The sequence below is a fragment of the Anser brachyrhynchus genome, assembly GCF_964034855.1.
Source record: "Anser brachyrhynchus genome assembly, chromosome: 7".
Classification (NCBI taxonomy): domain Eukaryota; kingdom Metazoa; phylum Chordata; class Aves; order Anseriformes; family Anatidae; genus Anser; species Anser brachyrhynchus.
The window spans coordinates 23,661,935-23,689,613 of record NC_137701.1 but is presented as its reverse complement, the minus strand read 5'-3'; the positions used below and the strand labels follow the sequence as shown (position 1 = coordinate 23,689,613).

Sequence of the window (27,679 nt, the reverse complement as noted above, 5' to 3'; positions counted from 1 at the left end):
AGTGGATTGCCCAAGTCCATTGCCAGACAGCTTTTGAACACCTCCAAGGGGAGAGAACTACAACCTCTCTGAGAAACTTGTTCCAGTGGTCAGTCTTTCTCACAGTACAAAAGTGTTTCCTGATGTTCAGAAGGAACCGCTTGTGTTCTGGTTTTTACCCATTGCCTCTTGTCCTGTCACTGGGCACCACTAAAAAACATTGCAGTGCCACATTTCTTCTCTCTTAGATCTTACAGACAGGATAATGGATGTCTGGTTAGATGCAGATCGGATTGTCTGGTAGGTAGCTGTGGATTTATCACTGTTTTACAAAAGTCCCATTTCCACATGCAGTTCTATTTTCATTACTATACTTCTGATAAAAATACTAACTTCAGAAAGTCCTAGTCATGGATTTGTCATCCTGGATCAAATGAGGAAAAAATACTAAATTCAGAAGTACTGCCAAACAAACAGCAGACCCATGCCATGTCATGTTCCCCCAGGCTTCTCTGATAATCACTAATTGCTCAAAAATCATATATTCAAAATAGAAAATAGATCTCATTCCACAGAGTGACATCACTTAGAGGAAGATATGACACACTACATCTCCCTGCTCTGGGTACTTCTACTTGCCAGCATCATGTTTATTCTTGTTTTAAATAATTGAAGTGCTGGAGCTTCTGCTCTTTTAGAGAAGAGATTGTTTCTCACCTGAATACAGCTCTCTCTTAAGTGATTCCTACAGAGACAAATTTTCTTCTGATTTTCACACTCCTTTGTACTAGACTAAATCACATTTGACTCCTTGTTAATGCCCTTTGTTATCTTTAAGCACTTATAATGTGTCCAATTAGTTGTATAATGGCAAGCTATACAAATGCTGGAGGAGGATCTTCTAAATGCAAAATGGGAGCTAGGCATTGATTTTCTGTAAAAGCAGAGCACTTAACTGCACAACACTCTGCTCTCTCCTGGGCCAGATCCAAGTAAGGATTTAGGCACCTAAGACAACAGTTGGGTAGACACAAATTATCTAAATCCATTCAGTCACTATTTAACCTTTGGGGAACCTAAATTCAGTACGGAACTCCCTGTTCCATCCTCAAATTCCCAAGCACCTAGAGTTGTGCTTCTGTCAATGCTCAGACCAGCTGAAGTCTATCTAGTTAGCTTATGCTAGTCAGCATTTTCCTTCCTTCCTTTTAAGTTATACTCTGAATTAACATATATTATATAACATATATATTTTCTGATCATTTCAGCTAGCACTATGCATTGATTATTTTTCTGAACTTTTGGTCATATTTAGGTATCTTTTTCTGGGACATTTATTGCTTTTCTGCGTACATGTGGTATTGAGTTTTAACAGAAATTGAACATTTTAATGTACTTGTTTATACATGTATTACGCTAAAACAGTGTTTGAATTATTCAGTCTTGTCACAAACGTTTGTCTTTACAGACTTTTCCTTCTGACATATATACCTTTGAAATGTCTTATTTTAGACTATTAACTTGTAATTTTAAAAGATAATCATAATTGTTTTCATTAATAACTGCTTCCTCTCTGTAGGTCAATATACATATAGACCTTCTTTATGATTCTGTGATTCTTTAGCCATAATGATATTTTTTTTCTCACTCACCAGAAGAAAAATGCAAATGGCATCTTGTTATACTTTCCTGGATGACCTCTTACTCTGTTCTGATACATTTAGACATATTGATAATCTTCATTTATGTTTATAATCTATGAGACTCCTTTCACGAAGGCCATTTCAGGTGGCTTTATGTGTAACACTTCCTGAGATGCTTTTCAGAGGGTTTTCTAAAATTTAAATATATCAACTGTCTCACTCCCCTCCATTGGTTTCACAGTTCTTTCAGGAAAATAATCAACTTTGGTAAAAGTTCTTGTTTGCAAGCACATGTGGAATATAGCTTATAACATCATAATATCCTTGTTAAGATAATTTGTGTCTTGAAAGACATTGTGTTGAATACTGGATGAAAGAGACAACTGCAGTAGTGGGGCTCTGCTGGGTAACTTAGCTAGTTTACAAGGCTTGATTCTGGTTTCAGAATACAGCTTTTATCCCAGCAAACTGTGTTTTTGTTTTTTTTTTTTCCTATTTTGAATATAATTGAGTGTCTGGGTTGTTTCCAGAAATCTCAGTTTGACTGACCTTTGTAACTCATTGACCTATGATCACTTTCATAGATCAGGAGGCATTTTCTTGCTCCTTACTTAGATAACTTCAGAAATTAAGTTTAATGCTACCAAATACCAACTAATGTCTCTTTCCTTGGGATTACCTTGATGTCCTACAGTGTGGGAAGCAGTTTGTGTTTCACAAACACTTCCAAAACAGCTGAGGATCAGCTGTGTACTTGCAGACTGCAGACAGTGTGGTAAGGATTAAGAACTGTTATTATTGTGAGAATAAGTTGATGGCTGTTACGTTCTTTATGAATAAAAACCCTGTGGTGACTTCTCATTAAATTATTATTTATCAGTAGATAACACTAAATTGAAATCTCCATACCAACATAGGCAGAAATTCTGTCTGTAATGGGGAAAGAATTAGAGTTGTTTGTTGGGTCTTTTTTTTTCCATACTGAGTCCTTTCACTGTTTGTTCTAGTTTTTGTCCTTTTTCAGCCATTTTTGTTTCCTTAAAAAGCCTGATCCTCCTCCAGCAGGAGTCAATGAAATCTTGCCGTTAACTGCGAAGGAAATGAAAAAAACATGCCCTCAGATACCATTGCAGGCTATTCTTTTTTCTTTTTTTTTTTTTTTTTCTTTCCTCCTGCTACTTCAGTCTATAGTTCTGGTCCTTCATAATTCTTCTGTTTATTGTTTCTGTTTGTGACTGTTCTCTTATGTTTCAGCTCATTGATTTTGCATCTTTGGTTCTCAGTAGCTTTACTACTCAAACACACTGTTTTCCTTTCTAGAAAGGAAATAGGTATTTTGCTGTACAAACAGCTTGTTTGTTGAATTTGATGCAACAGCAATCATCAGCCCTCCATTCAGTAAGGTTAATATCCTGTGAACACCAGTTTTAGCCTACTGTCATCCCCTCTTATGTTCATGGCTTATGAGGGGATCATGTTTTATTTGCAGGACTTATCAGTGTTTTCTTCTTCTGGTAATTGCCTGACCTGTTACGATTGTTGTTTTGAAGTATTTACTGACTCTCAGATCTTTCTCCCTACTTTATCTTTACTCGTTTTTATCAGCAGAGGCTCATTGACATTTTCTTTGTCCAGTGCCCACAAGCAGATCTCTCATTAAAAGTTCCCATATTCTAATGATGGGCACTTTGATCTCTGTAAGGTTTTCTGGTAGCATTCAGGGGGAAAATATCTAAAATTAATGGTATGTTTTATGTGGTAGTGTGCTGTTTTTACTACATATTGAAAACAGAAAGCATTTACTTTCTTTTGCACCCCATGACAGTAATGTGTTTCTGATGCAAAACCAAAACTGAGCTAATTTTACAACATGTGAAACTAACAAAATTTGCTTGGAATAACCCCCATAGAACTTTAATTTTGTTTCAGAATATGCCTTTGTTTATTCTTGTACTGCAAAATGCAAAGTAAATGCCATTAGTGCCTTTACACACTGTGCTCTGTGCAATTTATGCTTAGCAGCAACAGACTTCAGCAATAAGTGGCCACATAGTGAGATGAACAGTTATATAACCACAGACAGTAATTGGATGCTATTAATGAGATTTCGGGATAACACCATTTTTTAGCTCCAGACATAGTTAGCTTTTTATAATCCAATTAATGCCACATATACTCTTTTTACAACGTATAATTATTTTCCTAATCTCCAGTTATGCTCTACAGAGTAACTGAAACAAGGACCTCTCTGCTTTACCTTGATTTGCACAAGCACCCAAGATTATGTAGCACGAGTATGGATTTTTAGCATGAGCCCCTGTATATGGATAGGTGAAAAGCCGTGTCACCTTGTAGGCAGCTCTAAGAAAAATGGTACTCTTGAGAGCCCTAATTCTTATGTTTGTTTTGTTTTGTTCTCCCTGTTCCTGTGAATAACTGCTTGTACCCCTAGAACAGGTTGGCTTCTTTTATCGCACCTACTCAGATACTCTGGATGGCCAGAAGCCAGAGCAGAAACAAGCATCTGTTCATACTTTACTTTTCTTTGTTATCAACTTACAGAAAGGAAGAACCTACAGCTGGGGTTAGGACCTGCTCCAGACCCCTATCTTTAAGGTATTATCCAGCATGACAGCTCTTGTTTGTCTGTAACTAAATGAGCTCAGGAACTGTTCTGGGACATTGGAAGGTTAAAAAGGCACAGCTCTAGTGTCCACAGTGGACAAACAGACACATAGCAGAATGTGTAGCAAAGCAGAAAAGCCTAGCCTTCAAAATGTACAGTTTTGCACTGAAAACTGTCACCTTGCCACATGAGTAAAAGCATGATCTGACCTGATTTCCTGGGTAACTGCAGTTGTTCCAAATGAAGTCAGAGGGAGTTGCAGGTGCTCAGTGTTTTGGAAAAAGGTATCAAGCAATGAAACTGAACTTGCAAAGAATGTTTTTAAAATGAATGCCAGTTGACTGATGTTCAACTAAACATCTCAAATTGTGCTGCAGTTAGCAATATTTAAGGGACTTCATATGTATACAATCTAACACAGCAGTGCAATTGAAATAAAGTATTCCAGGAAATTCAAGGTTTTTTGTTTTGTTTGTTTTTGTTTTGTTTTTCTATTTCCTATTTTCTACTTAAAGTCACTGTGCTCTATCTGATTGGCTAATCTTTTATTTCTAGCCAAAGTCTGTATCTACAGAATTTAGTTTTTTACAGCAAACTTATTGCTAGCTGAAAAGCCTAGAATTTTGGAAAAAGCAGTCACATTCCATAGTGTCCTAAGACAAAGCTACCTTCTTGTTGATCATTTGAAGTCTGAAAGTCTTGTTTTACCTAGCTTACTAAGAATTGCTCTTTCTAGCCCAGGAGGACACCTTCTCTAAATAAGCATTCTCACTTTCCTTTTGCTTCAGCACGTTGCATGCCAAAAGGCTTGGCAAGTTCACTAGCACTCCATCTCCATCTTGAGCACTTTAAATGAAGGGGGAATTCGAACAAAACAGTTTAAAATAGGCATATGGCTACAAGTCTGCTTCTTTGCAGATGATATCATGCAGTCTGCATCCTTGGAGGCTGTCAAGACCAGACTGGATATAGCCCTGAGCAACCTGGTCTGATCTCACAATTGACCCTGCTTTGAGCAGGAGGCTGTACCTCCTGAGGTCCCCCCAGTCTGAATTATTCTGTGGTTCTGTAGCTCAATATTCTTGCTTTTAAAAATTCTTGCACATCTGGAACGACAGCAGGGTTTGTTAAATACTGCTTCTCTTGTTGCATTCTTCCCAGTGTGCCAGGGAAGGCCGACTTCAGAAGCTCCTGCTTTTCCAGAGGCAAAATTCCCTTGGCTTTTAACTCAATAAAGACTGGAAGCGAGGCAACATGCAAGACATAACCTATAAGAACTTCCATAAGACTTCAACATTATTAATATACTAAAACTAAACTTTTATTGTATTTCAGTTGTCTACAATGCAACAATGATCCATGTTAACACCCCACTTATATTTCAAGAGAGCTCTCTCTTATAATTTTTGAATATATGTATTATTTGTATTATATTGTTATTTTGTATCAGAACTACCTATGAAATCTAAAATGCAGTTTACGGAGGAGATGGATTGCAGAAGAAAGTAGTGAAGTATTGCATTATGTTTTTTTAAAAGACAGAACTCTTTTTGAACCTAAGATTCTCAGAAGCAAAATGTCTCAGTGGTTCTCTAAATGTGAAGTTACTATAAAGAAAAAATTCAGGGGATGAGCTTTAAGCACTTGAGCTACTCCATACTACCTTATTTTGCAGATTCTCTTAGCAAACAATAAGTGTGAAGTAATTTATTCCACTTTTGAAAAGCTTGGTAAGTTCACACCTTAGCTTATGAAATGGAGGCAGCTATCTCACATTGACTGTACGCTAAGCATCTACAGGAGTAACAAGTGTGTTGGAAATGTATTAATTCTAATCAGTGTTGTTTTATAAAAATATATATTTTGTTCATTTTGGAGTATTCAGACATCTTTTGGAAAGAAAACCTGCGTGACCAGGATCAAGGTAAAGGAATGATCAGTGTCACCTTAAACATATGCCAGTGGCTGTTCCTGAGGCATGCAAAAAATCTTTCCGAGATTCAGCACTGCTCCTGCTCCAAGTCAGCAGTACACCTGAAATCCCTTATATGGAAAAATAACAGAAACATGGGAAACATTAGATTGATCTGAACTTCAAACTCTAGTCCTCTGCTGCTTTTGTACATGCTTTTCTTCCATTGTATTACCCCATTAAACAAAGCATTCTGATATGACGGATTACTTTGTGCCTTGCCAGAGAAAGTGTGACAAATTCAGACACCCCCCCAAAGATCATATGCTGTGTAGGGCAGAATGAAAACTGACCACTGTGGCAGCCTCTGCCTCACCGATAACCACAGAGAGAGCCTGGAGCTCCTGCCCTGCATGGGAAATATCTCTAACTTTTTTTACTCTCCTGTATGACTTTAGGAGCTGCTTAATGAGATAAAAGTATAGCAAAAAACAATGGCAATAGCAGGGCTCACTGGTCAATAGGTGTGTTTTCTGCATGTTCACACTAACCCAACAGCAAAGGTCACCAAGGGCGGATTTAGGCTTCTGTCTAGCCCATTCAAAAATTATGTGAAACCTTCCCAAAACATTAATGTTGACCACACATGGGACAGTGTTCAATCAGTTTACAGAGAAAATTAGTGAGCTGGATTTTTACTATAGCATTTTTTCCTTACAAAGTTACCAGCACTTTCTGTCTCTCACTAAACCAAATACTGAGAGAACAGTGTGGGTTTTTTTGTTTTTGTTTTGTTTTGTTTTTGTGGCGTTTTGGCACTTGTAGTCCAGACTGGAGCCATGATGAGCAGGAAGCTTAAAAGCTTCAGGGAAAAGCTAGCTATAGTTTATGAATCTCTAAAAATTTCCCTTTCAGGTAGTGATGTTTGTCTTCATAAAATGCTTTGTCTGTTTCAATTTCAAAATAATATGATGGTTGTGGTTAGAAAGAAAGGTAAGCTAGAACATTTCAAAATGAATTACCAAAACACTTGTATCTTAATTTAAAGTTTGGAAGACATTTTTGCAATTTATGTTTATGTTCAGAATTTATAACTAGGTATGATTCTTGCATGAATAAACAATATTTGTAATGAGTTCATAAGCTAAAAAATCAGTCTGTTTCAAGTCAACAAAGTACTTCAGTAGAGCTAACTATAAAACATCAAGAGCAGATTATTCCCAAATCACTAGAATGGCTGAAAAATTAGGAAAAAAAATAGGAACAAAAAAGCAGTTCTCTCTGTACAAATTCAGATTCTTCATCATTCTTCTCTAAATTCTTCATCATTCTTCTCTAATTCTATCTGAATTTCACTTCAGATGAAATCCGAAATTCTCACCTAATCACGTAAATTCAGGACTGAGAGCTTTGAAAAAGAGGACTGTCATCCACAGCAAAATTAGAAGAGCTGAGACGTTACCTGACTATTAGGGATATGCAAATACATACCTCAGACTTTACAGGATGGAGCTGAACATCAGACCAACTATGGCTGTGTCTGTACTGCACACCAGTGAAGGAGTGGTGATCTCAAATTAGTTATGACTGCTGGTAGGTCTGGAACTAGAAACTGCCTGTCCAAACTCATACGAAGCTGAGACATTTATTACCTGAGGTGTATCAGTCTGTGGGACCCGCACTGCAACAGCACTGTACTGTGTTGTGTTTTCTGATCTTGTTATCATGGCAACTCTGTGTACCACATTCATTATGTCATATATACGTGTTCTGTATGACTTAAATGCAGATTCTCAAATATCAAGTGCCTGAAACATTTTAAAGATTGTTTATTTCTCTAACATTTTGCCTTGGAATATAATGTTGCTGTTCCCTTGACTCCTGTAAAACAAAATCAGAGGAGGGACCTCCAGGTCTAAGAGTTCCAGGTCTAAGGAACCCCTTAAAAGAAGGTATGAAAATGTGACTGAAAGGATGACACTTCCTGAAATATTCAGGAGGATAAGTGAGGAAGGTAGTGGAAATATACAAATGAAGATATTGAAAACTGAATGCCAATGTAAGATTTGAAGTATAAATAAAATCTTTGAAAGATTTTATATAAAAAGTTGTGACACAAATCAGAAATGCTGAGTTAACTACAATAACAATAAAAATGGGCATCGAGGCTTACTATTGAATACTTCGATTAATGTTGCTGTTATTTATTGTATTTACTTACACTACACATACCAAACAACGTTTATGTATTAAGATGAGACATTCACTCAACAGGCAGTAAGGGTACAAGCAAACACTAAAAGCAATGCTTGGCAGTATGATGGGCAGCAGTCTTGAGGTGTTTGCTACTTAACCTTTATCAACATTTTGTGGGTGTCACCAAGAAAATTTTTGAAGGTGATTAACCAGTGACTTTTGCAGGTATTTGTGGCTGGGTTACACTGCAAGTGAGAATGAGACATTTGGGTGTGTTAGGTCATGAGTTAAAGGATTCAGCAACAGGGATGATTGTATTGTAGGAAAGGGAGATGTGTGTACCATGCAACTCTAGATGAGAGTGACAGACAGGTTTTCACTGTCACTTCTAAAGACTTGCAACCCCTGGCCAATGCATCTCAAATGTACAACAGCACTAGGCATACTTCTCAGGTTAGCCCGTGTGATTGGTACTCAGAATGAACACCCACGTTAACCCTATTTACTCACTCTCACTGGTAAGCAGTATTTGTGTCACAGCATCATTGCTAATTTCACAGCAACCCAGGGCTATCTCTGAGAATCTTTTTTTTTTTTCTTTCACACAGTTTTTTTTGTTTGTTTGCTTATTTGTGGTGTTGTTGGTTTGCTTTTCTCCTGTGAACTGCATTTGTATCAGAGCTACTCTGTCCATTTGAGAGCATAGAAAGCCACAGATTTCCATGCGGATCACTACAGCAAAATGGGTTGCAATTTTCACCAATACCAGGGTTGATACATTACTAAAGGTTTTCTCTGTGGACTGTAAAATACTTGTTCTAAAACTAAGATAAGGGTCTGATTTAACTGAAAAATACCTTTAGAGGCAAAAGGGACATTTTTATGTGCCCCAACTAGTTTGTAGCCCTAGTTACTATTTCCCTCCTCTCTTCTTTCAGATGAAATCTTTTCCTACTTGATGCGTCTTCCTTGATTTTTCTTCCCCAGGCAGCCTCTGGCCTTTCCCATTCCCCACCGTGATGCAGGGTACCATCCTCAAGTTCTGCTGCTGCTCTCTGCTGACAATGTCCCCTCCCTATCCCCTACTGCCACCTACTCCAGGAAGTGCCCAGCATTTAGCCTCTTGGCATAACCTACAGTCTCGTGGTCTTTCACCCTGCAGGGAAGCTTGGGAGCCTGTGAGCACCAGCTAATGATGTTTGGACAGTCTGGGAAGATGTCAAGTGTGAAGAATGTTAAGTACAGTGTAGGGTTTTGCACTCACAGTATGGAGACACAGTCCCTATTAAAAAAAAAAAAAAAAAGAGGATTAGGACTGCGAACAGAATTTTTGTAAATCTACTCTGAACATTAAAAAAAATAAAAATAAAAAAAAATTGGAAAGATTGAAAGTCAAAATTATTTGCGATGAAGGCAACTTAATTGTTCTTATTGTTTGATTCTAATCCTACTGAACCTTTAATGAAACAGGCACAAAATAGAAAACACTTTAAACTGAAAGCTCCCTTTATCTGCGATGTTAATAGGGACACGTTGTACACTTCAGTTTTTTTTCCATTCATTTGCTCCTAGATAAGCAGTATGCTATTACTCTCTGGTGGTGCTGTCTTCAGGGACTATTTCTGTCCGGCACTTGGGAGAATGCATTATGAGATGTCAGCATGTGTGAGCAGAGATAGTATGGCTTGTCATGTACAGATAGGCCATATTCTGCTATAAAATGATGGCTTTGTCTTTTATCACTGTCACGGTCTTACTTAACAAGCTGTGACTCTGTGGTTCGTCACAAAGAAAACTGTCATTCCTAGATACGTGCCTTGAATGTCCTTTCATCTTCTGTGCAGGTAGGATCTGCCGTGTGACATCAAGCAGAACAGTAACTCCAGATGGACTCTGCTAGTACAGCAGTATATTAACAAAGGGGTTCACTGGCACAGACCCAGGCTTTGCACCTTAGATTAGATTACAGGAATGAGGAAAACATATGTAAGCTTTTAAACAAAACAAGACCAAGTAATATGTCATAAATATAATTAGAAAAGGAAATGTTAGTAATCCGTCGTGTTTAAGTGATAATTTATTTATCATGGTGTTATTCTGAGCAACAGATAAATCTATTAGAGTTGCTTTGGAAAGCAAATAAATAGTGTTGGTTCAATTGAGTGATGACAGTTGAAGTATTTTGAGGAACCCAAAATTTCTGTAGTTGTATTTCTCCACATAATAAAGTTTAGGATGAAATCTGGATTACCACTGTCCTGCACTATAGACTGTGATGCTGTTAATAATTTTTCTAGATCTTAGCACTTCTATTCATAAGGTCACTGAACAAAGAAACGTTGTCCGTTGCTAGGATCAGAGGCAGACACCTAAAGAGAAAAGCCCTCAGCACTTCCAGAGGGCACATACATTAAATAGTTATACAGGGTGTTTAGTGAGTGCTTTGCACCAGAGCCTGCAGGTCAGAATTTCTCTGGCAGAGCAATAAGGACATATTCTGCTCACTTCAGCATTTTGTATGGCCATGGGACATATTATACTGCCAGAGTTGTGATTCTGCAGATCAGATTAAACTACTTTGTGGACATTAAAGTATGAATATTTCATGTGAGCTTTTACAGGGCTGAATTTAAACTACGTTGCTGAAGTACTTCTCCACATTTCTCTTTCCCTGGGATTTTGTATTTTTAAACTAGTCTTCCCTTGCATAAAGTTGGCCTTCCATGGGAAATCTTTTTAACTGTGTAAATTAGAAAATCAGAAATATTAACCCTCACAAAGTGCAGGCCTCCAATCCCAGTGCGGTAAGAGGAGGGGGAAGAGGAAAGAGGCATCTATCAGTCAACAAAGGCGTCTTCTGAGGGTTTAATATTACAAGAAGTGGAAACAGGGTAGTTTGTCCATTGATGGAAAAGTGCCGCATTCACATATAATAGTGCTGCCAGGTTTTGAGGGATGCCAAGGAAACCTGTGTGGACGTGTTAACCAGAAAAAGTGCCTGCTTGGCTGGTGCTTAAAAATAGAAAAGAGGGTGTTGAGTATACAGAAACTGATGTTGAAGAATTTTTGACCTCTTTATTTTGAAAAAGTGTCATCTCCCTCTGCCTGATCCTGAGTGTTCTCACCCACCAGTGCTCAGCATTTGAAATAAAATATAAGTCCTTGGAAATAAGGTTACAGATAGTCTTTACTCAGATAATGTTTCTCCATTGAGACTTAACACATGCTTCCCACTGGTGACTACTTTTAGCTATACTGACGATTGGTACCACTAAGCACAAATATGGACCATAAGGGTCATTTGGGCTCTGTCAAGGAAGAAGGGAAATCAGACCACTCAGTCTAAAATCTACACACGGATGAAAGTGAATGGGCAGTGAATTCACCTTTCCTATCCTGGGTATGCTGCCAGGGGGATACCCAGCTCTGAGGGTCCGATTCAACTTGCTTTTGTGCACAAATTAAGCCCTACTGTAATTTCTGGATGTCTTCTTTGCCTCTCCCTGTCCAAAAAAGCCTGTATTATGTATGTGCATTAGCAGACAGACTCTGAGACTAAGCCCACATTCACCTCTAGGAAAAACATATATGCTAAGATTAGGTAGCGTTAAAGAAAAAATAATTGTGATGTTTTTCACTTGCTACATGGTAAGATTCATTTATCATGGCAGCTCCATCCCCTTGGGCCTTTCTACTTATTAATGGTCCTGGTTCTTGGTCTTATTTCTCATTAAAAATAGATTTTGTTTTCATCCTATGTGTAATCTGTCTCCCACAGAGATTATATAGTCCAAGTATGTGGTAATAAAAGTCCTAATGCAGTGACAAAAGGATGAAAACTCCCATGTCTTCCTGAAGAAAGTCTCACATAACGCCAGTTTGAGATTTTGTTTTCATCTTTTACAGTTGGACCACCGTGGAAGTTACACAGTTTGCGGTGTGGATGACTTCTGCAGCTGGCATCTTCTGATGTGAAAGTCTGCTGCCTCTTAAAGCAGAGACACTAGTGAGTTTTGCAATGCTCAAATTAGGTACCGACTTCTTTACAATGTGGTGAAAAAAGGGGGATTCACAGAAGCAAGCATAATGAGAAGGAACCCATCTGAGATAGTTCACCGGGAGGAGAGGTAAGTCTTAACTCTTTCCCAGAGGCTTAGCTGTCTTACCGATGCTGTCTTAGCCCCACATTTTCTCCTGGAAGGAGACATTCAGCAGTTTTTCCAAACATGAGCAAAACTTTTCAAAACCGGCTGGTGGTAGTGCAGCCCATTTCTGTAATAACTCAGGTGAGAACCTAATGACTGGGTCATTTATCATGCATGCTGTTTTGCTTCCACTTTCCATCTCAGAGGAGACAGCATTTCTCTGTGTGCACAGATTTGCAATAGGTGAAATGTTAACTCTGTTGCAATTCGTAATTTTATGATTGGCTCCAGTGAGATCAGAATTAAATCCTCTGTGTGTGTGCATTCACACTCATTTAATCTGATTTAATATTACATACATTTTGTAGCATTCGCTGGATATCTTTGGCTTGAAAAATGGTATACAACATATTATTTATCATTTTTCTGCCATCTGTTTCATATGTTGCAGTAAGTCAGTGTACATAAAGGTTTGAGGCTGTGATAATTCAGGCAGAAAAATTTTGATTTAGATATACCGTTAATTATGACACTGCTGTGATGCAGACGTGTCTTCACAGTATATTAATACATTCTGAAAGTGATGGTGCTATGACCATTTACTATAACCCCCTTTGTTTTTCCAATTTGAATAAAAAACTTGCTTTATTCTGTTTCTATGAAATCAAATGATACGCTGCTTTTCTTTAGAAAACAAAACAAAACAAAACAAAACCCGATTTGCTAATTCTTCTTTCCACAAATTATGTAATAGTTCCAATAAGAGCACAAACCAACATAAAACAGCTGGTGGGAAATTTTATTCAACATTAGGCACTTTCAAGCCTGAACAGTGTAATGTGCATGGCTTAATGCATCATATGTCTTTACTAATTTAAGCCTGCTTGTGCAAAAAGGGATGTGTAGGGACACCAGTGGACAGCTTCTGTTATGGAGTCATACTGAAGTTATAGGTCTGCCTGTGTTCACTGCATAATGGAGCCAGAGTTATTTTTACTTCCCATTTTTTTGTTGTTTAAAAAGTAATGTTAAAAACATTCAGGTGGAAAACAGGTTTATGCTCACAAAATGGCTGTGCACATAGAAGCAGTTGAGGAAAGCATAATTCTCTGGGGTAGCATTTTGAATATAGACACTAACATCAGCTTTTTGAGATTTTTTGGACTTTCAGAGTTTGAAAAGACAAGAGTCAGGAGATTTGGGGTTGCAGTTAGATTTTTTTTTCTTTATTTTGCCCTTTTGGAGCCCATTTATATCTCTGATAATGCTGCATTTGTGATACGTTTACAATTTCAAGGTTACTGAGTAAGGAGTTGCTAAAATTTTTGGTAAAGCTGACTTGAAATATTTTTAAAAGGTGAAGAAAACCCCTTGATGCTGATTTTGATCATGTAGTATTTAATAGAATGTCAGCAGAACTAAATTTAAACATAAATTCATCAATGGATAAACTATGGCTTAGAAAGGGAAAGCAGTATTTTATTCAGATTTTGTTACATTCAGTGACTTGAATGTAATCATATGTAACAAATATAATTAAAAGTGCAAGTCACTTAGACCTTTTATAAAATGATATGTATTTATTTGAGGTGAGAAAGGACATTTCAGAAAAATAAAAAGTCATCTGAGTTACTTTTTCTATTAGATAATTACTGACATATTTCAGATAGTGTCAGTAACCATTTCAAGTGATGTCAGTAACCAAGAAATTCCATCTGTGTTGAACCTTTACGGTGTTATGCGTACTTTCATCTATCCATAAAGCCAGCTGAGTTCCTGCCCTCATCTGCAACAGATTCTGTATATGAGACATGGGACAAATCTATAAAGGTTTGGGCACTAGTACACAAGTAAATGAAAACCTATCATACACAAACACTGAAGGCCAAATAATGACAGTCTCAGGGTACAGATACATGTAGTTGAGTGAATGTTAATGATTAAATCTCATTTATAATTTATCTGTTTATTGTCATCTTGGTTTTATTTATCTATTACATAAATATCTACAAAAACATCAACCTTTTTTGAACAGAAGGCAGTTTGGGGTCAGTACAAACATAATAAAACTGTTAGATAGTTCTTATAACCCACAGATAAAGGTAGGGGGAAAAAAATGGCTTTCAAAAATAACTTTTTATTACAGCACAGCAGTGAAAATCTGTTTCAACATACTGAAGGACCACTCCTATTTTTCTCATTGTTCTAGTGGTTAGGGTGCTGTTATCTTAATAACAGATTAGATAGTATCTTCCAGACCCAGAGCTGCTGTGGAGTGATCTCTGAGCCGTGTTCCCCCATGCATGGAGACCCACCAGCAACAGGGTGAAGTACAGAACCAGCTTGGTTGAGCCAGGATTACGTGCTGGGCTCCCAGCACTGTCCATGCTGCACCAGCCTGCATGGCCAGCTCTGCATGCACTGAACATTTTGCTTGCATCCCAGACAGTCTCTCTCCATATTATCCACATCCCTGATGACGGAGAACTGTTTTATTTGGTACTGATTAGGCTGAATTATTTGGTTCTCAGAAAGCTTTTTGATATCATTCTAGAAGGCTTAGCAAAATGTATGGCATTTATATGATATATGGGAGAGATTAACCCACTTCACACATAATGAGAAAAAAAAGTAATTCTGAGACATGAAGTTGGTATGTATTTTTTTTTCCCATTTTTATTGATTTACTGAGAGGTGTTGGTTTATATACTGGAACTCTACTTCCTTTAATCATAAGGAGTTTATTCTGCTGAAGCAAATTACTTTCTTCAGCCTACAAACCTGCATCTCTTTAACAACACCACATAAACAATTTTTATTGTTTTCTGTTCCTGAACATGACAATCCTTTTCCTAAAGCCCACATGTGCTATACTTTTTGTCCTGTTCTTCATGTGATTTTCAAACCAGCTTAGTTGCTCTGGGAAATAGGTCAAGGCTATGGTCAATGCTATGTTGCTGCTCAGGTGTTAAGTCTATGCAGTGTCAAGAAAAGCTATTCTATAGGGCCAGCCTGGATTAAATAGCAGGCGAAGGACACGGGCATTATTAGCAGCAGCTCCAGTGTCAAAGTATTTCTGTGTGCATCTCAGGCAGCGAAGCCTTAGGCAGAAGGCAGCCTCCAGAGAAAGTATGGGATGAGGTTTCTATTTTGTCATTTAAGTAATTAATAGATGGGTCGGTCATTCTGCATAGCTAGGCCTCCTGGTTTGCTTTAGATCTCCTTCTTCGAGCCTTTAAGGTAACAATTCAGGGAGGAAACCAGGCAGCCTTCCCTGGAAAAGCTAGGTGAGAAATGTTTGTGAGGGTGTGTGAGACAGGTGCTTGCCATTTGGTTATTGCTCAATAATGCTGAAGCCTGTTTGAAACCTCCTCTCCTTTCCAGAGCTCCTTAAAGAGAAGGCAAAGGTAGGCCTGTTGTAACACATCTGATCAATTTGTGGTTTTGTTATGTGCTTTCAAAATCTTTATACAAGTATGTATGTACATTTTGTACATTACATTTGTACAGCTGTAAATGAAAATGTTTTCTTTGTTTTAAAGACTGCAAAAATTTCAAAATCTTATTTTGTTGTGAATGTTTTGTAGGTGAAAAAATGCTGATGAATGCTCCTATTTTCCACTGAGTACTTACTGCCTTACAAACCAACACAAGGTAAGAATAAAGATTTAAATCTATGTTTGTGACAGAGTAGTATGTTTCCTATTTTATATCATGATGGTTTTGTGGCTTGAGCTAGAGAACTGTGTGTGTGGCTTGTTACTTTAATCAACTTAACAGCAAATCCTGTATGTGAACTGGAGCAAGTTCTTTCAGGTTTTCTGAGGTTTCTGTAAGTGTAGAGAGTGTATAAGGAGTACTTCAAAGGCTAGGTGCAAATTTAATGACGCTATTCTAGCTTCAGATTGTTGCCTAAGCAGAGTTCTTTAGGTTCACATAATAATAAGAAAACTGGTTTGGCGAAGTCAGAGGAAATAGGTAAGAAAGTAAAAAAGAGAAAAACAACAAAAATCACAGATGGATGATACTATAAATGGATAAAACTGTGAATAATGAAGAACACTACTGCCAGCTATTTAGAGAGTTAGATTATCTAAAAATCAATAGAAGACAATGACGGTTCAATACAGACAAATATAGAACAAGGGGACTTTTTGCAGAGACAGACTCTTGGCAGTGTTGGTTTTGTTTGTTTTTTTTAAAAAGATATCTGGGATAGATACAGAGCTGGTGCAGGTGGGCAAGGTACAGATTTTCCGTTCTATTCAGTAAACACACTTCAAAAACAACATGTTCAGACTCACAGTTACCTGCTGAAAGCAAACAAGTGTCTATTAAAGAAAGAATCAAGAAACAATGCTGGGCATAAACAAAGCAGTCAAAGTTGCTTGAACTAGAAGTCTTATTTCTGCTTGGATCTTCCGATGGAGAAATGTGACTTGTTTACAGTTGTCTGTACCTGGCCAGATCTCAGCCTTAGATTCTAGGTCTCTGGTTTGGGGAAAAAAAAAAAGAAAAAAAAGGCTGAAAATCTGGCTTCTTGGGCGTGATGTGGATTTTATCAAAGGGAAATACTCTGACAGTGCAAGCTGACACAGACATATGGCAGAGGAAAGAAATAAGTGTCACCTGGAGCATCTCACACCTGACAAGCCCAATGCCATGACCTTCTGTAGAAAGTCATGACATGCTGAGGGTAATGAGACTTGCTTTATGTTGCTTTGCATCTTGCTATCTTTGTGATTTAAAAAAAAAAGACTAAAGCCTTCATCTGGCACTCCTTTATTCCAGTACCTATCAGTAAGGGTTGTTAAATGCTCCCGTTTTCACAGAATAACACTTCTCACTCGCTTTGCACAAGTGAGAAAGATTGTATGAGATCACAGGTACTGGAGTTAAGGCCAGTATTCAAAAGAATAACAAAAAGGAAAAATGAAAGAGCAACAAAGTAATGCATTTAGTAGGAAAGAAATGAGAGCACGCTTTAGAATAACTTTCTACTCTTGCAGTGGCTGAGTTTAGCGGGAGGGGAGCTGCTTTCCATTTCCATGTCCAAACCTATCTAATATCTTCCCTCTCCTGCCCATCAGCACACTGCATTAGCACACACCAGATAGTCCCTGCATTTTGCTGGACCACTTTTTAGGAGACTGAGTGATTTGCGCCCTCATTTTAAAGGTATATTTCACCCTGTATTTATACTTACAGACAGGAGTGTCAGTGGTCTCTCTTCTATTTTATCTGACATAATTATTTACTGGAGTTCTGGAAATTAGTGGTGTTTGGTGTTGTCCTATTATTTCTGATTTGTAGCAGGCACCACATACTTCATGGCCAGAATAACTGGATTTGGGGAAATGAAGCCCCTGAGCTGTGCATTTGGATTCAGTGACTTTTCTTCATGGCTTTCCTGTGATTTTTCTCTAAAGCTCTGGCCTTGTGTGTCCCCTGTGCCAGAAATTATATATCAGTATGTAAGAGAGCTCTTCTCCTGACAGTCCTCAGGACAAGCTCTCTGAGAGAACAAGGGCAAAAACTCTTGCAAAAGACTGTGCAAGAAAACAGTAATGGATGATGTGGAAGAAAGAAACAGAAGTGGCACCAGTACCATAGGCTGTCTAGATTAGCAGCTAATACTAATAGCTAAAAATGCATCATGGAATTAGTTATGTGTGAGTAATCTGCTATCAACAAAAAGTAGAAAGAAAACTTGTTTCAGCTGACAGTAACTTCTGTTCAGTCCTGTCCATTAGTGGCATAAATAGTGCACAGACTGACAGGAGCCATCATAAATGTACATTCTCTCCCCTTGGGAGGTTTAATAAATATTTGTAGTTCCTAAAACTGGCTATAGTGTTTATTGATTTAAGCCTCTGAGATTCTACTAAGGAATAAATTTAGGGCTTCATTATGTATGTCATATGGATCTCTATATGGAGTTTTAAAACAAAGCCACTGCTGTAAATCAAGATGGGTAAACTTGTATGGGTATCTATTTGGGGTAGAGATTGATGCCTGTAGTTAGAATTGAGCTTTTATGTGTTTCTTCTTGTGGGATGAAACTTCTTTTCACTTTTATTTTTAATTTAAGTTTGCTTATAACATGTCACCTTCCTTTAAAGAAATAAAGGTGTCAGCATTAGAAACTTAAGATCATCATTTTTAACATGATCTTGAATCAGTGTTTTTTATTTTATAAAAAATACCCTATTTTAGATTTAAACTAAGTAATGCAATGCATAAAGACAACAGAATGGAAAGAAATGCTGAATAGCAATGAGCTGATTGAAGTATACTTCCTGCTGTAAAAATAGCAGTCATTTAGTTAAGGTTGTATCATCAAGAATAGTGTGAGAAGCCTGAATTAGTTATGTTGGCAACCTGGGGTTCACCAATCTCTCCTGTGGGAGATTGAGTCTCAATAAACTTCAATCTCAATATTCATTACATGTAGTGTTTGAATAAATTAGTGTATAGTTATAAATTTACCTGTATGTTGTGTAAATTTATCGCAAAGTTAATGTATAGTAAAAAGATTATTAAAGTGCTCTTTTTTTAAGAATGATGCTTCAGAAATTAGGTAGTTATGGTTCCTGTAGCTGTTAGGGGAAATTCAGTTCCAGTCTGAACAAACAAGCTACACTGCTGTGTCATCTGATGCAGTCACACACTGGGGGGCTGATGAGGGAGAGGTAGAGAGCTCAGCCCTATCTGCTCTTGTGCCTCAGCAAACCCATATGAGGTAGGCTTAGACCCTGTTGATCATATGGTCTGCTTTTATCCTCAGCTACGTCCCAGCAGCCCTTGCTAAAATTAATAATAGCTCTGCAGGTCTGTCTGAGAGCAGGCTCTATAGGTTGAGAACCCTAATTAGTTACCCAAGGTTGTGTTGTTTGTTACACTACAAAACTGAAATCGATAGGAGGTATATGTAGCCTCAAAAATAGGAACAACATTCTAAGAATGAAGTAATGGTAATCTTAAAACAGGGGAAAACAAAGATTCTCCTGGATGGGAGAAATCTCTCCAAGGGTTGCCTGTCTATGTCAGCCCTTACCTGGGGTATGGCAGCATCTGTCCCCACCAGAACTTTATAAACCTTCAACTTCATAACCTCAGACCTCAAATCCTTCTGTGCTTTTCTGTCTTACCAGTGTCATGGGGTACCATGTGTACCTCTGAACCACAGACTTGTAGCAGTGTAATAAGTTTCTCTATATTTTTTTTCCTCATAAATATTTAATTGACATGTAGTCCTTGTGCATGCATGCCCCTGTGCCATAATACTGAGCAGGGATTTGGCTACCTCTCCCAACCTCACATAAAAGGGGAAATGGCAGCTCAGGCTAGCTTGTGAAGTGGGGCACATAGGAAGCAATAAATGTATCAAGGCAGTGGCTGATTTTGCTTTTTTCATTGGTATAATGACTGAATATTCTGGCTGGGTGAGAGTGATGCTAACATGGATCAAACATGTCTAAATTAGAAATAGTGTGAATTTCACTACTTCTAGACCCCATCTGCATCTGCTTCATCCCCTCTACATTCTGTGACTCTCTGAAATGTTTGGTAAGCTTTGTTATAACTCTTTTCTTGAGTCACCTGTCCCCTCAAACTGAATTCTGGTTGTATTCCAGGTTATGCACTTGTGTATACATAAGTGAAGCTTTGTCCAGGCAGAAATAGAGGTTTTGGTGCCTCCTAAAATCTGGAGCACAATGGCAAATAGCTGCTTCTACAGGTAGCCTTTGTGGTTGGGTTGTGCTTCTGCATGGGCTGGATTTACCACTTATGTGTATATACAGTGTACTTTACTAATGCAAATGGTTCTGTCTTTGAGATCTTGAAGAGAAACACTTAACTTCCTTCACTTGCTGTAGATTTCAGGTTCAGCCCTAGAAGGTAAAAAGTTGAAAGCAAACATGAACTTTGAACCAAAGATCTGAACATATCTTTTGCTGCTTTTTTTTTTTAATTATTATTATTATTTTTATTTTTCCGCCTGGTGGTCAGATCTCTTGATATGTGAAGTCCCAAAGAAACAGTTTCCTGTATTCTTTCCGTTATGTATTGAAACGCAGATGTATTGTCCTTAATCTTGAAGACTGAGACAGTCTAAATCATGTAACTTCTGAAAGAGACTGCAATTTTGAAAATAGACTTGTGATCCAGCTAAACTAATGTTCTTCAGATATGCGTATCTTATCTTCTACGCATCTTTAGATAAGAAAATAGCACTGTAACTCTCCAAAACTGGCAGTTACTAGATACCTTCCATATGAGAAAGATTAACTGGTTTTATAGTACGTTTTCGTGCCAACTAGAAGTAACTCATATTTCCCTCTCTTAATATCTGGAGCCAGTTTGTGCCTTCAACAATAAAGACACATTCCTTTATGAATCTTCTATTTTCTAAACATTTTGACTTATTCTAGCACCTATTCATTCTTTGATTTCTATAACTACTAAGGTTATGCAGTTCCTTTTGATATTAATTACGTGTTGTTTTAGCTATTGACAAATAATATAGGTAGTAACTTAACAATTTTCTACAGTGTTAATTAACAGCTGTGTATTTAATGTAAGAAAGCTAAGCCTCAATGTTTTATTCAAATATTCTTTATTGTGGATGTTCTTCCTATTTAATACAAGCATATTTTTCCTAAGCAGAATTACAATGGTCAAACATCATGAGTTCCAGATGATTTACAGAGTCTCAGCCTTACTCTTCTGGCCCTAAAATAACAACTAGGTGTAGGAATAACCAAAGATAGAATACCAGAAGGAAAAGGTGATTGTAGCTAAGAAATGAGAAGCAAAATGCTAGGAAAAAATAAGTGAGTAATTTCTTATTCACTTTTTAAATTTTAGAGTAGCTAATGGAATCCAAGTCATTATCCACATCTACTAGTAACTGGACTGATTTGTATAGACCCTATAAAGGGAACCTCTGATTTGTTTAGTTACCAGTCTTATTCATGTGCTTTGATATTGAGGTCTAATAGTGTTATATATAATGGACTAGGGATCATACTGGCTAATATTCTGAAAAAAAAAAAAAAAAGTCCTTTCGGTTTCTTTCTTCTGAAAGAAGATCAAAAGATAGAAGTGACAATAAAATGAAAAATTAAAATGTTTCAGTTCTTTTGTTATATTTCATTCAATGGAACAACTTTGAAATGAGATGCATTTAACCCATTCTGACAGCTAATAGTAACATTATTTTATCAGCAGTATTTACTCAGCTGATATAAAGCTACCACACTCTTGAGCATATGTTGAAAGAAACTGCATAAAGAAGTAATTTCAGCCGTTTTCCATCTTTGTTCTGAAAAGTGAGCTTTGTTCTGAAAAGTGGACTGGGAAAGGTTCTTGAATCAGAAGAAGAGTAGATAACCTCATCGAAGATTAATCAGATATGGTTTCAGTTTCTGATGTTTCAAGTGGGATTTCAAGGATGCTAGGTTGGGAAGTGGGGGAAGAAGGGAAAGAAAATTTCACTCAGCAATCTTAAATATTGGGCTTTGTTCTCTTTTTGAAGTAGCCAAAAAATATAATTTAGTGTGTATTTAATAGCATATGTGAGAATGTATGCACATAAATTGCATTTAAAGAATACTTAAAAGAATGCAAAACCAATTTCTGGAAGCTTGTCCATGTCATTTTGATATAATCTCCAACTCTATAGGCTTCCTACATCAGCCAGGCCACAGGCAGGACTGTGTCCTAGAAGGCAGCCACTAACTGGTATTGTTTTCTTCTCCTACAGCTTTCTCTGTCCTCATTCAATTAAAGTCAAACCCCACTCTCTCTGGATTATTCAGCACTTTTAAAATACAGGCTTCAAATCCCAGCACCCTTCTTCTGGTTAACGCTTCATCCATGTGTTTCCTTCATCTAGTTGACCTCCTTGCCCAGATATGCTTTGTTTGCTTTTATTTTTTAATTATTATTATTGTTATTTTTATTTACTTTTCCTTCTGATATTCAGATCTCTTGATATGTGAAGTCCCAAAGAAAGATAAGTCAACCTTTTTTTCTGTCTTTGCTGGCTTCTCAACTTTTTTTTTTCTTCTTCCTGGGAAACCTCCTGCAGCCTCAGGGACTCTGTCCCTTTCTTTGAATTACTGGGGCAAAAGGAGATACCACAGTTCTACCTTTGCCCACTAGTGCCTCACCAGGTAATATCACCTCTTATGCCTCTGCTTTTTACATACCTGGTCTTTCTTTCCCATTTTCATGGGACTAGCCTCAGTCCATGTGCTTCACATCAGTCCGTGCTTTTTCTTTTAATGGATTCTAACCCCATTTCCCCACACTATCATCTTCTTTCCCCTTTCTCTTGTCTTTTCTGTATTTGAATATGGTGTTGGCTCACTGAGATCCCTTGAGATAAAGGGCATGTGCTTCTACACCTGGCCTTAATGCTGCAGGAGATGTCTTCCTTGAGCAACTTCTAACAAAATCTAAGAAACCTCTACACAGCAATTAGGAGCAGAATTTATCAAGCCCTTTTCCTCATGAAATTTCAAATCTTTGATATTCTTTAGCATCCTTAATATTTTGAGCAATGACAAATACACCCAGATAAGGGAGGAGGGTGTCCATTTTTTTTAATCATGGACAAAAGAGCCTACCTCTGTTTTTTTTTTTTTGAGCTTGTCAAATCACTATGATAGTTCTGCAAAAATACCTAAGATGGAAAATTCCATTTTGAACTCCAAAAGAAGTTTTCAAAGTTAAGAGCACCTAAAAAAATTAAAAACAGGGTCTTAAAATAGGAACTGTTAAGCAGTCTTACTAATAGCTGGTATTACCTGCCCCACCTATATAAAATATAAGCATTACTGTTCTAATAGCCTAAATGCACTAAATACCTCTAATGTAATCTTAGTAATTGCTACCAGAAAGATGTGGCTGCTGTTTTCTTGGCTTTATTGATCTGTCAAAATTATAAAGTAGCAGTACTTTATGTAAGCTTTATTTAAAAGCATAACTGCAGAGTGATGATGGAACAGTTTATATACTAATGTGGTAAATATAGCTATAACTCTGTTCAATATGGCTAGGAAGGAAAAAGCCACTAAAAATGCTATTTATTCACTACAATTAAAGAAAAGGTTAAGGATTTGGAGGTGGATTTTTGTTTTGATTTTCACTTTTAAATGGGGTACCTAAAAGAAGGAAGACACGTATTAGGGCCCAGAAGTGTAAAGAATGTACTTTACTAACTGATCCACAGTAAGTTCTTGAATGCATTCTGCTATTGTGGAGCAAGAGTGGGCCAAGAACTAAGATTGCCTTTCGCTTTCTGAGAGCTACAAGCATGCACTTGAATATCATCTAACTTCTAACGTTTTGCTATCTCTGATTTTGCATATCTAAGCTTTGGTTAACACACAGACTCAGACTGCTGCATTAAAACATTCAGACGTAATGACACAGGACAAAGGTATTTTCTAGTCTAATTACAGGCTCAGTTGATGCCATTATACTGGTGAATTTCTTAGCAATAAAATATATTTATATATGTATAAAAAATATAACTTGACGAGTTATTTTTATACTGCACCTTGGAGATCATCTTTATGTGAGAAAGTCCTTTTTCCCATTCTAGTTTAAGATAAAGTCTCTTATGTACTGTTATATAAATAAATAATAATGAGGCCACTGTTCAGATGAAATTCAACACTGCCATTTATGTTTTTGGTCAGTAGAGGAGGATGTTCATGGCGGAGCTGCTATTTCGTAGTAGTTCTATTCTCTATCTTTGCACTCCTTGTTTGCTTTAAATAATGCGTATTATCTAAGCTATTCACACAGGGATACAGATTAAGCAGATGTAAGATCTGAACCTGTGAGATATACTCTTAAACATGATGTTCTGTTCCTTCTAATCTAAAGAACTTAGGATATGCAAAAAGAGAGGATTTCAGCGATAAGCAATTTTGATATATGGAATAATTCTGGATGTGTTGGGGAGCCCACTGAAAATATTGTTAAGGAGCACCTTCCTTTATCAGTACTTACAGACATGCTTACATATGTTTATTCTTTTGCACTGAAGGATGTCTCAGATCTTCAAGTTACTGGAGGAGGCCCAAAGAAAGAAAGCTGTATCAATTAGTGCAGTGGACATTTTAGTTAAGTATGGAAGACAGTAAAGCTCTGTTTACATTGGAACCACTCATAGACCCCAGTGCTTGGGCTAACAGGTGCTGAGCTACACACATCTCATTCAAAGTGAAAACTTACCAATGAGAAGTTTTCTAGGCGTTGCCCCAGAACGTTAAACTCTTAGCTCATATGTAATGGGCCTATAAAGAGGGCATAATGACAATGATTCAAAGCACCACTGCCTTACTTTCCCTTTCTAGTTGTCTGTGTGGCTCCAGTTGACTCCAATAACCCTGCTTTAATTCTCTTCCAGCACAACGTTAGGGAAGAATTTGCATTTAAAAGCAAAATTGGTACAATTGTTGTGCTTTTTTTTCTTTTTTAAACATGAAGTCAGCTCCTGTTAATGTTCTAGTCAGTTGTTTTGTGGGTCATCTGGTCAAAATGGCATGCCCAAATTTCAGAGGGGGTGGGGAAGGGCTGTTCAGACATTTAAGCTATTATTGGAGAAAAGGAAACATCATTTTGTGGATTAATTCCCAGTTAAAACCTAAAGATTGGGAATAAGTGATCACTGTTTCCTCTAAAAGGTTATATGTGATGCCATTGAGGTGTGCTCAGTATTTTCATAAGTTCCTTTTTAAATACAAAAATAATAGGCAGAGTCGTTCAGTAGAATTTAGTACTGACTGTAAAGGATTATAGGAAGTTCCTGTAATTGGATGACAAGCTGGTGGGTGGAGATCAATTTTGATAAAATGCAAAGTAACACACTTGGAAAGCAACATTTTTAAAACGCATATAAACGATGGACTCTAACCTAATGTTACAGAAAAGATTTTAGTGTCATTGTGGATATTTCTCTGTAAACATTAGACCATTGCTCACAGCAGGAAAAAAACTGAATGTTAAGATTATTAGGAAAGGGATTGATAACAAAATAGAAAAGCACCATTATACAACAGAATAAATCTATGGTGCTCCCACATCTTGATAAGTACAAACAGTTCTGATCATCTTATCTGAGCAGGCTGTAATAGAGCAGGATTTAAAAAAATGACATTGTTGATAAGATGTGGAATGAAACGTGTAAGGAGAGATTATGGAAGCATTTCAGCTTTGAAAAGAGGTGATTGAAGGAGGATATCACAGTGGTACATAAAACTGAATGTCATAAAGAAGGTGAAGAGGGGAAAAAAAGGTTACTTTTGCTTATAACAAACTGAATAAGAGTGTCCAGTAGCAACTTTACAACAAAATAGAGTACTTACCATGCAACATAATTAAATTGGAGTATCCTTTGACAGGAGGTTGTGATAGCCAAAGATATAAATGGGTTTAAAAAGAATTGGGATAAATTCATGAAGTATAAAACTGTCAGGTGCTATTAAAAACTACAGTTTAGGTGCAGCCCTCACATTCAGTGTATGGCAACAGTAATTGACAGAAAAAAGGAGACTATGTTAGAAAAAGATCACTAATTCTGTGGATTTTACACTTCTTGGATGCTACAAGCAATTAAATTCTTAACTAGATGGATCCTAAGTCTGACAGGGCTTGATTACTGTCATGAAACCTGTAGTCTTCCTCCAGGGATGCCAAATCTTGGGGGACAAACTTCTTTCAAGGTGATTTGTAAAGACTTCCCACACCTTTTTTTCACTGTTTTTTTTTTTTTTTAATAAGTAAGGAGATAAAACTCCATGCAAGTCATTAGTTAATTAACAATTACTGCACATGATAACATAGGACACAGTGTAAGTAAAACCAATGTTGAGATGTTTACACTGCAGCTGAGTGCACAGCTATTTAATAATTTTTTATTATTATTTTTTCTAATTCCATCAAGGGCAGATACATTGCATCCTTCCCTTTCAGTACTTCCTCTTACCAAAAAAGCACTAGGTATTGTATGCATGGGAAAAAAGAGTCTTTTAGTCACAACTGTTGTCTTTAGTTTACTTTTGACTGGCATACCAGTAAAGAACCCCTAAGAAATCACTTTATGTTAGTGCTCTTCCAGCATAGTGTTTTTGCTTATATCTGCAGTGAATAAAAATAAATACTTACTCTTCTCATGTTCCCATACTTTAAAGATCTAGTATCTTCCCTGAGGACCATCCACTGTGTGACAGCTATTTGAAAGTGTTCCTAGCCACTGAGCAGGTGCCAGAAAGACTTTGGCAGTGGTAAATTTTTGGGGGAGTGAAGAGGAAACATTTACAGTAATGAGTCCCTTGTGCTCTTCAAGAAGAGAAATATTTTCAGGCTTCATATTCCTATAGTTGCTGTCTGCAACACCTTTCAGCAGATGTGGAGACAGTGCTATTGTAAATGTAAATGGCATGGCACAGAAAATGTTGGGCTTCTTGGCCATCCTAGTTTCATACTCTAGTTAGAGTTCAGATTTTTAATATACGATCTTCTCTCTGATTGCCTGTACTTACTCAGTTGGAGAAAGTCATCCACGACTAACTAGAAACTTAACATCTACCTAGTAATTTGTCTAAATAGCTATGTAGTTCCTTGGTGTGAGCATTCCCATAATAAAATGTTAGCCAGGAAACATTTATGGAAAAAGGTTTTAGGCTCACAGGAAGAGATGCTATGGAGGATTTAAACACGCAAGATGCATACTCTAGCAGGCTTCATGCAATATCTAGGGAGAATCAGGATACAGCTGTACAGCCACCCAGACAGCTCCCCTGCTACGCTTGGTTTAGGAGGAAGTGCTACCCCGCATCCAAATTATTACCATATTGCTGCTGACAGATTATATCAGCTCAAGCATAGCCCACATCTGCATTGCATGCGGTTAGCAAGGACAGGGAATTTCAGATAACCTGCTGTCTGTACCATGCCTATGAAATTGCAGCCTATACCTAGAAGTAAAGCCTGAAAATCCTTGCCACGAGAGGCAGGGTGTAATGTGATAGTGATTGTAAACCTTTGGGTATACCTAAGGAAGGATTTTGGACACTTACTCTCCAGCTGGGGTATACCTCATTCAGGGCAAGAGTGAAGGATCCTATGACCATGACTTTTATTTACATATCTGAAA

At 37.4% G+C, this 27,679-nt stretch overlaps 1 long non-coding RNA gene across 1 annotated transcript in view; it reads left to right on the top strand.

Annotated features, from left to right (window-relative positions):
- LOC308198592 overlaps positions 1-27,679 on the top strand; it is a 192,026-nt gene that overhangs the window by 22,091 nt on the left and 142,256 nt on the right. Inside the window, exons 2-3 of the long non-coding RNA XR_013954036.1 lie at positions 12,263-12,483; positions 16,089-16,155. This is a non-coding gene — a long non-coding RNA (uncharacterized lncRNA). The remainder of the gene's footprint in view (positions 1-12,262; positions 12,484-16,088; positions 16,156-27,679) is intronic.